A 12,783-nucleotide genomic window follows, 5' to 3' on the forward strand; every position below is an offset into this window, starting at 1 on the left:
GTTATTCTTCAAATGTAATTTTTTAAATTGTAATTTTGACTCTTTAGAGTGCATGCAAGCTGGCTTTAAGTTTTATACATGTCTTTCATGACCTCAGCATGTCCCAAAGCATTTTGTAAACCAACCAATACTTTTGGAGTGTAGGCGCTTTTGTAATGTAGGCAATATGGTAGCCAGTTTGCCACAGCAAGCTCCCACAAATACCCAATGAAATAAATGATCAGATCAACATCATCTTTCAAATAGTAAAATATCCCATGGCATTATCAAGCAAAATTTGACATCGAGCCACATTAGGAGAGGTTTAGGGAGGAAATTCCAAAGCTTGGGGCCTAGGAAGCTGAAGGTGCAGCTGCCAATGGCGGAGCGATTAAAATCGGGAATGTGCAAGAGGCTAGAATTGGAGGAGTGCAGATATCAGGGCGAGAGAGAGAGAAAAGGCATTGCCAGACCGGGAGCCAATGTAGGTCAGTAAACAAAGGGCTGATGGATAAACGGGACTTGGTGCGGGTTAGGATGCGAGCAGCTGAGTTTTGGATGAGCTCAAGTTTATGGAGGGTGGAAGATGAGCGGCTGACCAGGGGATCATTGGAATAGTCAAGTCTAGAGCTAACAAAGACATGGATGAGGGTTTCAACAGCAGATGAATTGAGCCAGTGGCAGAGTTGGGTGATGTTATGGAGGTGTAAGTAGGCGATCTTGGTAATGGAGCGGAAATGCTCATCTCTGGGTCAAATATGATGGCAAGGTTGCAAACGGTCTGGTTCAGCCACAGACAGTTGCCAGGGAGAGATGAAGTTGCTGGCTAGGGAATGATTTTTGTGGCGGGGCCCAAAGGCAATGGTTTCAGTCCTCCCTATATGTAGTTGGAGGAAATTTCTGCTCATAAAGTACTTGATGTTGGACAAACAGTGTGACAAATTAGATACAATGGAGGGGTTGAGAGAAGTGGTGATGAGCTGGGTATCATCAACACACGTGGAAGCTGACTGTTTTTTCCGGATGATGTCGCTGAGGGGCAGCATGTAGATGAGAGACAGGAGGGGGCCAAGGATAGATCTTTGGGAGACTCCAGGTAATGGTGCGGTAGTGGAAAGCAAAACCGTTGCAGGTGATTCCCTGACTACGACTGGATAGATGAGAATGGAACCAGGTGAGTGCAGACCCACCCAGCTGGACAGAGGCATTGGAGAGGATGGTGTAGTCAACCGTGTCAAAGGCTGCAGACAGGTCGAGAAGGGAGAGTTTACCAAGTCACAGTCATAGGATGTCATTTATGATTTTGATAGTTTTAGTAGACCATCTGTTTTAAACATTTTACCTGCTTGGCAAGCAGACTGCTCTTGCTGTCCAAGACCTGGGCTGTTTTACTAACCGTTATGGTCCGGATCCCTAGAATTCTATATTATATGAATGTCGATTCTGTGACTGATCTGTTCAAGATTTGGGGACTTATCGATCTGTGTATAGGAAATTATTTTAAACTGCTGTTTGGGATAAACTAGTGCCTTTTATTTAGAAAGATTTGCATTTTAAGTCTTTGTGCAGATAGTTGTGTGAAGAATCCTGAGGGGAGAGGCATTATAGCAACTGCCTCTTTTAGCATTGGCTTGGTCATACTGAGTAACATACAGAAAAAAAACTTTATTTATATAGCACATGTTTTGGCGTCAGGACATCCAAAAGCACTTCGCAGCCAATGAATTACTGTTGAATTGCAGGCAATGTTGTGTAGGGAAAAGCAGAAGTCAGTTTGTGTACAGCAAGATCCCACAAACAACAATATATGTTGCGACTGTTTGTTCCTCATCTTCTGGAGGTGTAAGAAATGATCGCATCTGCCATGCGACGTTCTGAAACAGTTCAATGCGGACCAGTGCTTTTTAGGTTTTGTGGAGTCAACAATCAGATGTTTGAGACATTCATTTTGTCCCAGAACACACTCCATTGTGCCTCGGGATTAAATGACATACATAAAATATTCAGCACAGAAAAGGGTCATTCGGCCCAACTAGACTGCGGGTTATTATACTGCACACGAGTCTCCTCCCATTCCATCTACCACAGTGTCAACTGTGGCTAAGTGGCGCACTCACCTCTAAGTCAAAAAGTTGTGGGTTCAAGTCCCACTCCAGGAACTTGAGCGCACAAATCTAGGCTGACACTCCAGTGCAGTGCTGAGGGAGTGCTGCACTATCTGAGATGCTGGCTTTCGGATGAGACGTTAAACTGAGGCCCGTCTACCTTTTTAGGTGTACATAAAAGATCCCATAGCACTATTTTGAAGAGCTGAGGAGTTATACCCAGTGTCCTGGCCAATGTTTATACCTCAATCATCATAACAAAATAGTTTATCTGGTCATTATCACATTGCTGTATTTGGGAGCTTGCTACGCCTTTCCCACATTACAACCGTGACTACACTCCAAAAGTACTTCATTGGCTGTAAAGTGCTTTGAGATGTCTGGTGGTCGTGAAAGGCGCTTTATAAATGCAAGTCTTTTCTTTTCTCAGCCTTTCAGCATATCTTTCTATTCCCCTTTTCTCTCATGAACTCATCTAGTTTCCTTTTGAAAGCATCTAAGCTATTTGCTATTTCCTGTGGTAGTGGGTTCTATATTCTAATCCTACTGAGTAAAGAAATGTCTCCTTATTTCTCTATTGGCTTTATTAGTAACTTCCTTGTATTTATGGCCCTTAGTTTTTGGATACTCCCACAAGTGGAAACATTGGGGTCAAGTTTTGGCCTGAGTTGCTCCTATTTTTTTGGAACAACTAGTTTAGAATGGAGTATCTTAAAAATTGCAATACGTGGCCTTTAATTTGCTCCAGTTCTAGTGAGTTAGAACAGTTTCATTTTAGAACAGATTTTTTTTTTCAAAAGGGGTTGTGTCCGGCCACTTACGCCTGTTTTGCAAGTTTAGGCAGCAAAAACGTACTCCAAACTAACTTAGAATGGAGTAGGTGTAGATTTTTGTACGGAAAAACCTTGTCTACACTTGGAAATCAGGCGTATGGAACGAAAGATGGGGGGGGGGGGGGGGGAAAGAGGGAAGAGGTGATGATGCGGGGAGTGGGGGAGGGAAATGATGATGATGCGGGGAGTGGGGGAGGGAAGAGATAATGATGCGGCTGGGGGGGGGGGGGAGAGGAGATGGGGAGGGGGAGAAGAGAAGATGATGGGGGGGGGGGGGAAGGTGAAGAGATAATGATGGGGGGGGCGAAGAGATGATTGGGCGGGGGGGGGGGGGGGGGGCGAAGAGATGATTGGGCGGAGGGGGGGGGGGGGCGGAGAAGGAGAGACGACGAAGAAGCAGCTTGGCTCCGCCGAGGACTTCGGGTGGGGCCCGCACGCAGCCGATGCCGGTCTGCCGCTGACACTTCGGGTGGGGCCTGCCCCAGCGAGATGCGGGGTGGGCGGGCCCTGCCGCCAACGAGGAAGCCTGGCCCCGCCGAGGACTTAGGGCGGGGCCCGCAAGCAGCCGATGTCGGGCTGTCGATGCCGCCGACTCTTAGGGCGGGGCCCGCCCCAGCGAGGTGAAGGTGGGCCCTGCCGCCGACGAGGAAGCTAGGCCCTGCTGAGGACTTCGGGTGAGGCCCGCAAGCAGCCAATGCTGGGCTGCCGACTCTTTGGGCAGAGCCCGCCCCCAGTGAGAGGCCGGGCAGGCCCCGCTGCCAAGATAAGATGCGCAGGCCACTCGGCCTGGGATAGGGTCGTCGCCCCGGAGACAGGACGCCGGCAGCCACTGCGCACGCGCCCAACTGCTGGCACTGTTTTTGCCGCAGGGCTGTAGCTCTGCCCCCAGCAGCTCCTGCTGCGCATTGCCGAGCTGGAAATGGGCCTACAGCTATCTGAGAATCACGAGGTAAGTATTCGGAGTAATTTTTGTTCTATAAATTAGGCGGGCCTCGCCAATGTGCGCAGTTCTAGTGGGCGGCTGAAACTTGACCCCATTCTTTCCACGTTTACCCTGTCCAAACCATTCATAATTTTGAAGACCTCTATCAGGTCAACTGTAAGTCTTTTTTCTAAGTAAAACCCCCAGTCTGTTTCATCTTGATAGCTGTAATCTTTCAGTTCTGGTACCATCCTTGTAGCTTTCTCCAGTGCTTCAATGTCCTTTTTATCTAGTATGGAGACCAGAACTGTGTACAGTATTCTAAGTGTGACCTGACCAGGGTTCTGTACAAGTTTAACATAACTTCACTACTTTCGTATTCTAAACCTAGAAATAAAATGCGGATGCTTTAAGAGCATTAGCCCAATCCCTTAAAGTCTTGTGAAATTGAATGTGTTTTCGGAAGATTTTGGAGATTCATGAGTTCATAAATTCAGGTTGGCAATGGCTTGATTGTACTTGCACTCTGTTTGTGTGTGTGTCTCGGGAATTTAGGTGGGGGTTATATGTGCCATAGAGGGCCATCATTGAATTGATAAATTTGGTGTTCGAGTTCATTTTCATTGTATCATTAAGCTGCATGTCCCAAGGTTTGTTGGGTGAACTGCTTGTCCAGTCTGATGTGCAATGTTCAGTGGTCAAATTTACCAGTGCTTGGTATAATAAGTGCTTGGGGATGTTTAAAATGCAATTTGATGCTGAAGTGTGAAGTGTTAAAACAACAGATGAGCTCTGATAGAGTGGGTGGCCTTTTTCTCTCTTTTTTAAAAAAAAAATTTCCGTTTTGTTCATACTTCTCCAATTAAATCAAGTGAACCAGAGGCAAAATGCCAGATCAAGCTTCTCTGCAATGTAAAACAATATGTGCAGGAACAACAACAAACTTATAAACAATGAAGGGGTGTATTTTAGCCGAAATAGCAAAGAGGATTTGGGTCTCTTTTTGGATTATTTGCTGAAAATGTCCAGCCAGTGTGAAACCATTGCTAATTTCCAGTAGAGCTGGAAACTACATGGGACTAAATTTTTTTGTGCTGCTTGGGTGGGGAAGTGATATTGGGAGGAAATGAAGCCAGGGTTCAATAGAGAAGCAGAGAGAAGGATGACCTAGATTTTGCAGGATAATATTGTCATAAGACAGAATTCATGAACTTTTGCTCATGAAATAAATGAGAACGGTAGGGTCTCTAATCAGATACGTTGCACTTGCTCTGTGGAAGGAATGGTCCAGTGTGGCGGTAAAATGGCCTTTTCTTCTACACTTTGCTCTTATCAACTGAAAATCTAGGACTTTGTACATTCAACAGAAAATTCACAACACCTGTATAAGGATAATTCCAAAAGCAGCTAAAACCTTGTGTAGTTTACAGAGGAAGTGGGAGCAAACTTATAAATCCAGTCTGCATGGGAAATCAGAATAAATGTAATTAGTAAGACAGTGTTATCTGGGCATGCCTTAGTGTCATAGTGAGAAGCGCAGCTTCTAACATTCAAGACTGAGTAAGTAGCAGAAGGTGTGTAGAAATGTAATTAATCGGCAACAAAACCAATCTAGTAAATTTTCCTCTTGAGTTCTGTTTATTAAGAGGAGTTTTCATAAATAGCTTTGGTGAATTGTTAGAGAAATTAAAGCACAAAAAGGAGGCCATTTGGCTCATTGTGCTGGGGTTGGTGCTACTGGAGCTATCTACTCTGATACCATTTATTTTCCCTTTATCTGTCTGTTTTATATTCCTTTTTAAAATGCTAATCCAGTTTCCTTTTAAATGCTGTTAGTCTCGGCCTTGGTGGTGATGTATTCCATATTCAAATAACCCGCTGTATTTTTTAAAAAAAAGTAAAATTATCTCATTTCCTCCTTTATTCTCATGAATCCGACTCTAGTTTCCTTGTTGAACTGTAAAATCAAATACAACTTGTATTTATACAGAGCCTTTAACATATTAAAACATCCCAAGGCGCTTCACAGGCGTTTTATCAAACAAAATTTGACACTGAGCCACAAGGAGATATTGGGTCAGATGACCAAAACCTTGGTCAAAGAGGTAGGTTTTAAGGAGCGCCTTAAAGGAGGAAAGAGAGGTTAGGGAGGGAATTCCAGAACTTGGGGCTTGGGTATCTGAAGGCTTGGCCACCAATAGTTGAGCGGTTAAAATTAGGGGTGCTTAAGAGGCCGGAATTAGAGGAGCGCAAATATCTCGGGGTTGTGGGGCTGAAGGAGATTAGAGATAGGGAGGGGCGAGGCCATGGAAGGATTTGAAAACAGGATGAGAATTTTAAAATCAAGGCGTTGCTTAACCAGGAGCCAATGTACGTCAGCAAGCACAGGTGCTGGGTGAATGGGACTTGGGACTTTGTGCTTGTTAGGACACGAGCAGCAGAGTTTTGGGTGACCTCAAATTTACGGAGGGTAGAATATGGGAGGCCAGTCAGGAGTTTGTTGGAAGAGTCAAGTCCAGAGGTAACAAAGGCATGGACGAGAGTTTCAGCAATAGTGGAAGCAATCTTTCACTATTTAGCATCTCAGAATCCTTCATCATTTTAAAACCTCTGAGATGTCCCCTTAATTTTTTCTGTTGCAGTGGTAAAAAGCTCCAATCCTTTCCTCTCAACTATAACCTCTCACCCCTGTATTGTAGGAAACCTTTGCTTTGCTCTTTCTAGGGCTGGTTCCTTTGACCAGAACCAAACATTGTTCCAACTTCAATTTAACCAATGTCTTGCACAAACTCAACATCAACTCCTTGCTTTTTGTTTAGTGCTCTGACATATCGAACCTAAAATCCCAATTGCTTGTGAATGGCCTTTACTTCTTGCTTTCCCACCTTTTAAAAGTCTGTGTTTGCATCCCTAGATCTCTGTTCCTTATAGTTTAAGGCACATTTCTTTTACTTTTCCCAAAATGTTCTACTTTACAGTTCTCTGCATTGAACTGTGTCTGCTAATTCTCTGTCCACTCAATGCATTCTTCTTCACTTTGCACTGCCCTTTAACTTAGTGTCTGCAATCTTCAATATCATTTTTGTTGTCTGTGTCCACGTGGTTCATATAAATTGAACATCAAAATTGTTCTAATGCAGATCCCTTAGGCACATCATTAATCACATCCCAGAGAGCTGTGGAGGTTGGGTCATTGAATATATTTAAGGTGGAGATAGACAGATACGGAAACTGAAAGTGCATACATAAGAACATAACATAAGAAATAGAAGCAGGAGTAGGCCATTTGGCCCCTCAAGCCTGCTCCGCCATTTAATAAGATCATGGCTGATCTGATCAGGGACTCAGTTCCACTTCCCTGACCGCTCCCCATAACCCTTTACTCCCTTATCGCTCATAAAATCTGTCTGTCTCTCCACCTTAAATATATTCAATGACCCAGCCTCCACAGCTCTCTGGGGCAGAGAATTCCATAGATTTACAGACCTCAGAAGAAATTTCTCCGTCTCAGTTTTAAATGGGCGGCCTCTTATTTTAAGACTATGTCCCCTAGTTTTAGTTTCCCTTTTGAGTGGAAATATCCTCTGTGCATTCACCTTGTCGAGCCAACTCATTCTCATAATTTTCAATAAGATCACCTCTCATTGTTCTGAACTCCAATGTGTATAGGCTCAACCTATCCTCATAAGTTAACCCCCTCATCTTCGGAATCAACCTAGTGAACTTTCCCTGAACAGTGCAAGTATATCCTTCCTTAAATACGGAGACCAAAACTGTACGCAGTACTCGAGGTGTGGCCTCACCAATACCCTGTACAGTTGCAGCAGGACTTCTCTGCTTTTATACTCTAGCCTCCTTGCAATAAAGGCCAACATTCCATTTGCCTTCCTGATTACTTGCTGTACCTGCATACTAACCATTTGTGTTTCATGCACAAGGACCCCCCAGGTGTCTCTGTACTGCAGCACTTTGCAATTTTTCTCCATTCAAATTATAATTTGCTTTTCTATTTTTTTTCTGCCGAAGTGGACAATCTCTCATTTTCCCACATTATACTCCATGTGCCAAATTTTTGCCCACTTACTTAGCCTGTCTATATCCCTTTGCAGATTTTTTTGTCCTCCTCACAATTTGCTTTCCCACCCATCTTTGTATCATCATCAAATTTGGCTACATTACACTCTTCATCCAAGTCATAAATAATTGAGGACCCAGCACCCATCTCTGCGGCACCCCACTAGTCACTGTTTGCCAACCGGAAGATGACCCATTTATCCCGACTCTCTGTTTTCTGTTAATACATTTGAAATTAGTACGGATAATACATTTAAAGTTGGTAGCTACAGTGATACAGATTCTCATCCCCCCCCTTTTATCATTTCATGATAACTCTGGTGGCTGATCCAGGAGTATTGCGTTTAACCGTTCGTATTCCCGCTCCTGATCCTCTTTGTTGTCATCGAGTAGGTCTTTAGTTTGTTGGACCATAATCCGGGGGCCCATAGCCATAAGAGAGTTTTCCAACTTTGCCATCATGACTTTGCAACAGACATTAAAACAACTGATGATCAAGCAACAGGTAATTATTATAATAACGAGAATAACTACTCCATGCGTTAAATAGGACCCCCAGGATCCCCCTAATAGCCAGTCAAGCCAGCTATTCCCCTTCTTTGGGCCTTGTCGAAACTCATCGAGTTGTTTCCGTATAGCATCAATAGCTTGGGTGATATTGTAGGACTCGTCCGTGACATGGGTGATACATTTGTCTCCTATTATCGTGTAGACCCCTCCTTGTTGGGCCAGCTGATAATCTACTGCATAACGGGTCTGTTGGGTATATAGCCGCAGCTCAGACAATTCCCGGTTGATAGCATCCAATCCCTTAGAGGTGCTGTTTCCCCCAGGATGGTCAACCCACAAATAAGATAGTTCCTATTTTTGACACTAATTACCCCCACTGATCCCCCTACAGATAGGGCCCAGAGGAACCCGTAGCCGAGTGATGATCCCAGCGTGATAGGATCCTTCCAATCGGCACAGAATTCCTTGCTGATGGCTCGTGTTACTATCCTTTTCTGGGTATGAAATCTTTTGGGGCATGGGACAGTGAGTGGTCCTATGGTTCCTACTGCGAAGAGGACCGGGTGTTGCTGTCTTGAAGGTGCCGTTGAGGAGGAACATGAATCCTTCCTTAGCTCTATAATACTTTACGTTGGTGTTGCTAACACTCGTGAACTGCTTATACCACCAATTGCTTGGTTTCCTTGAATTTGTGCCCGATCCTACCAATTGGTAAGCATCAGACGGGTATTCCCATGTTTCTGAGCTAACATGAGTTCCATTACACTGACTGCAGATAACTTGCCTTCCCCCGGTCACATTCAGGCATCTTTGCTTGTTAGAGGTACAGGTAAACTGGCCTCCACGCACTCGACAGTGCTGACCGGCACACTGCGTTTGCGCACAGGTGGCGTTCCCAGGGACCAGGGCATATACACATCCCCATCCTTGTCCTGAGAAGCAAAGTGGGTAGCTTGCATTGTGTGAGCATACTGCTCCGTTCTTTCCCTGGGATCCCCTGCACTCAGGATTCGTGGAGTCTATTAATTCCACACATCTTCCCTGTATACCCCTTTTATATTTGCCCGTTTGTCCCTCACAGGGCGCGTCCGAGGTACCTGCCGTATATAAGTTGCGGGGGGTCCACCCAGGGGTGGCCACGAACAGGGCTTCCACCGATTGGGCTAGTGGGTAGCACACGGTTCGATTGCCGTGCAACCGAATATGGGTCTTGAAAAACAAGTTATCTTCTAACCCCTTTAGCTTTGCGACCGTGACGACATAAAGTAACGCAATTATATACGCTATCTTAGGCATGTTTGTTAAGCTCGAACAATATTACACATTAGTAGTAGCCGTAAGTTGGATGACAACTGGGTCTTTTCCTCCTCTTGGGAAAAAAAAAACCTCCGCCGAGTTGAAGAGTCCGATTTCCTCGTTTCCTCTTTAGTCTACTGCCGGTACAAATACTCGTCTATCATGCCGGGCGTGGATTCAAACTGCCTTCCTCGGGATTCACTATGCCAATCGGGAAGCTTCTAAGAGGGTCCTTATTCAGCTATGGGAAGAGGAAGTCTGGAATAGAAATAAGGGTTAGGAAAGCCAGTAAAATGGGTTCATTATAGGGTGATAAGTTTACAGTGGTGCAGGTGAACCCAGGCACTCCTCCCCTTAACCTTGGCGGCGATGGGGGTGGTGAGCAGCACCTGAAAAGGCCCCTCCCATCGAGGCTCCAATCCCTTCCGAATCCATTTCTTAATCAGGACATACTTCCCTGGTGCCACGAGAGACGATTCAGGTAAGACTGGGAGGTCGAGGTGAGCATCTCGGACCTGGTTGTGGGCTATTCGCAGGGCCTGAGTCAAGGCAAGAACATATAGGTAGTCATTTCCTCAGTCATATGGTGGAATTGGACAGTTGAGGGGACATTCTGATTCCATGGGGTCCTAAGGGGCCTACTATAAATGACCTCAGCAGGGGTCAATCTAGCCTTCCCGGCGGGGGTAGTTCGGATCTGGAATAGGGCGATGGGAAGGAGTTTGAGCCAATTGAGTCCGGTTGATGCTACCAGTTTCGCAAGCTTGGTTTTAAGAGTTTGATTAGCCCGTTCAACTAGTCCCGCAGCTTGGGGTCGGTAGGCACAATGCAGCTGCTGGTTAATGCGCATCTGGGAACAGAATTCCTTGTTAACTTGGCTAATAAAGTGAGGGCCATTATCGGAACTCAGTCGAGCTGGGATACCATATCTAGGAACGGTTTCCCTCATTAACACCTGAACAACAGTTTGAGCCTTATTGTCCAGGGTAGGGTAAGCCTTGATCCATTTGCTAAACACATCTACTATTACTAACACATATTTGTAACACTGAACTCTTTGCAACTCAATGTAGTCCAACTGCAAGGTCTCAAAGGGACCTTCTGGTAGGGGCGTCTTACCCCAATCACAAGGGACTCCTTTCCCCGGATTGTGCTGTTGGCAAACAAGGCAGCGACTACTAATGTTCTGGGCCAGCGCCTGGAGTCTAGGGTGCCACCAAGTGGCCAAAAGCGTGTCACTTGTCTTTGCTCCACAATGAGTAGCAAAGTGCATACATTCAATAACCCATAGGGCCAACTCGTCAGACATGCAAGTCTGTTCCACGGGAGTGGTCGAGTTTAGAAACATTGTCATAAGTACATCCATAATCTTTCCACAACAGTTTATCTTTTTCAGGAGCGTCCTCCTGTGCTTTAATGACATCTTGGATGGTTGGCATTGGTTTTTCCGAGGCTGACTTATCTTTTGCAAGGTTTTAGTCTGACTCATCTTTTATCCATGCATGTCGAGGTCACTCCGTGAAATCGGAGGTCAGGGTTAGGTTGGGTTTGTGGATTCCCCACTGTGGGGTACATTGGCTCTTTTGCCACAGGTGATGGTGCTATGGCTGTGCACTGTACTATCTGTATCTGTCTGGTCCCGGTTATTTAAAAAAATCTCTTTCAGCTTATTTATCTTCGCCTTTTAACTCTTGAATTTGTTTTGTTTGAGTATCTATTTCTTTATTGTATCAGGCAAGTATTATTACATAAGCTAGTTCTATTTTATTCTGACTATCCCACCATTTCCTTTATCTGTCAGGTGAGTCTTTATTCTATTAAGAAATCCAAATTATTAATGTTCAGTATAAAACGGCTGTCAATGGAAAGGGTTAACTCCTTTACAGGTTTGTAAGAAGAGCTGATGTCATTACGTGACTTCACGTATTTTTAAGTCTTTGTGCCTTCAAAACTTGCTTAGAAATTAGGAATCCGTTGAACAGCAGAAATCATTAGTAAAGCCGTCATAATAAAAGTCTTCTCATCAGGAAAGGCAGCATTTTAGATCAAACTCCAATTTTTTTTTAAACTTCTAATTCAAGTACTTGCCAAAGATTTAAAAAAAAATTGATTTAAAACGAGACCATACATTTTTAATAGCTATTTTGTTTACTGAAATTCAATTTCGTCATCAGCCTCGGTCAATGCAAGGCCAACCATTTGACTACGTAGTCTATCAATACCCTTTTCAGAGGTCCGAGTGGAGCTCTTGGTACGTTTTTCGTGCGCGCACTCTTTCTTTAATACATCTAGGGGTTTAACATGTCCTCCTTCCATTAATGAGTGTCCTAACTTAGAGGTGTTTTCCTGCCAACTTGACAGAAGTGATTCATCTTTTCAAACTGCAATGGAACTTTCTCTTAATTTAAAATCATTATCAATGGAGAGTGTCTTTTACCTCTTCCAAAATTTTTTCAATTAAGCCAATATCTTTTTCACAGCAAATATCAGCTAGTATTTAGTAAGTTATGTCCTTTTCCATCTCGGAACACTTTTTTTTTTCCTTTCAGCACCTATTTAGTACGTTACATTTTTTTTAAGATCTCCTTTCTTCAAATTAGGTTTTGTATTTTACACAGAGGGCTCGTGTCTCGGTAAATTTGTTAATTTAAAATCATCAGACAATCGAAGACACTTTTTCTTTCAAATTCGTTCAATTTGTTTTCTTTCAAGGTTGCGTCTTTTTTTTCCCGTCTTTTCCATAACTAGAGGGGAGTCTGGCACGTAGGCTGAGAGGGCTGCTTTTCGTTATCTCAATTGTTCCAGTTTCAAGGTCGTTACAATGTCTCTTCTAAACTGCTAAAGCTTGCTGTTTTTAACATTTTTCAAAAGTCTCTTTTACACCTTTGCAGATAGCTCGCCACTCACCCAGGAGTTTGACCTGATCCCTGAAGGTATTTCTAGATTGTTTCCAAACTTTTTAGTTTTATATCTCCTATTTTCTTTGAGATCAGATTTAATATAATTTTTTTTTGTTTGAATCCACCTCAATATTTTGCTGTGCCTTCTCAATATCTCAAAATCC

General features: G+C 44.0%; 1 protein-coding gene across 5 annotated transcripts in view; it reads left to right on the forward strand.

Moving 5' to 3' along the window:
• The window catches only part of tex2 (testis expressed 2), a 194,621-nt gene that overhangs the window by 71,384 nt on the left and 110,454 nt on the right, over positions 1–12,783 (forward strand). The window lies entirely within an intron of this gene.

This window comes from Pristiophorus japonicus, chromosome 16 (assembly GCF_044704955.1).
Source record: "Pristiophorus japonicus isolate sPriJap1 chromosome 16, sPriJap1.hap1, whole genome shotgun sequence".
Lineage (NCBI taxonomy): Eukaryota > Metazoa > Chordata > Chondrichthyes > Pristiophoridae > Pristiophorus > Pristiophorus japonicus.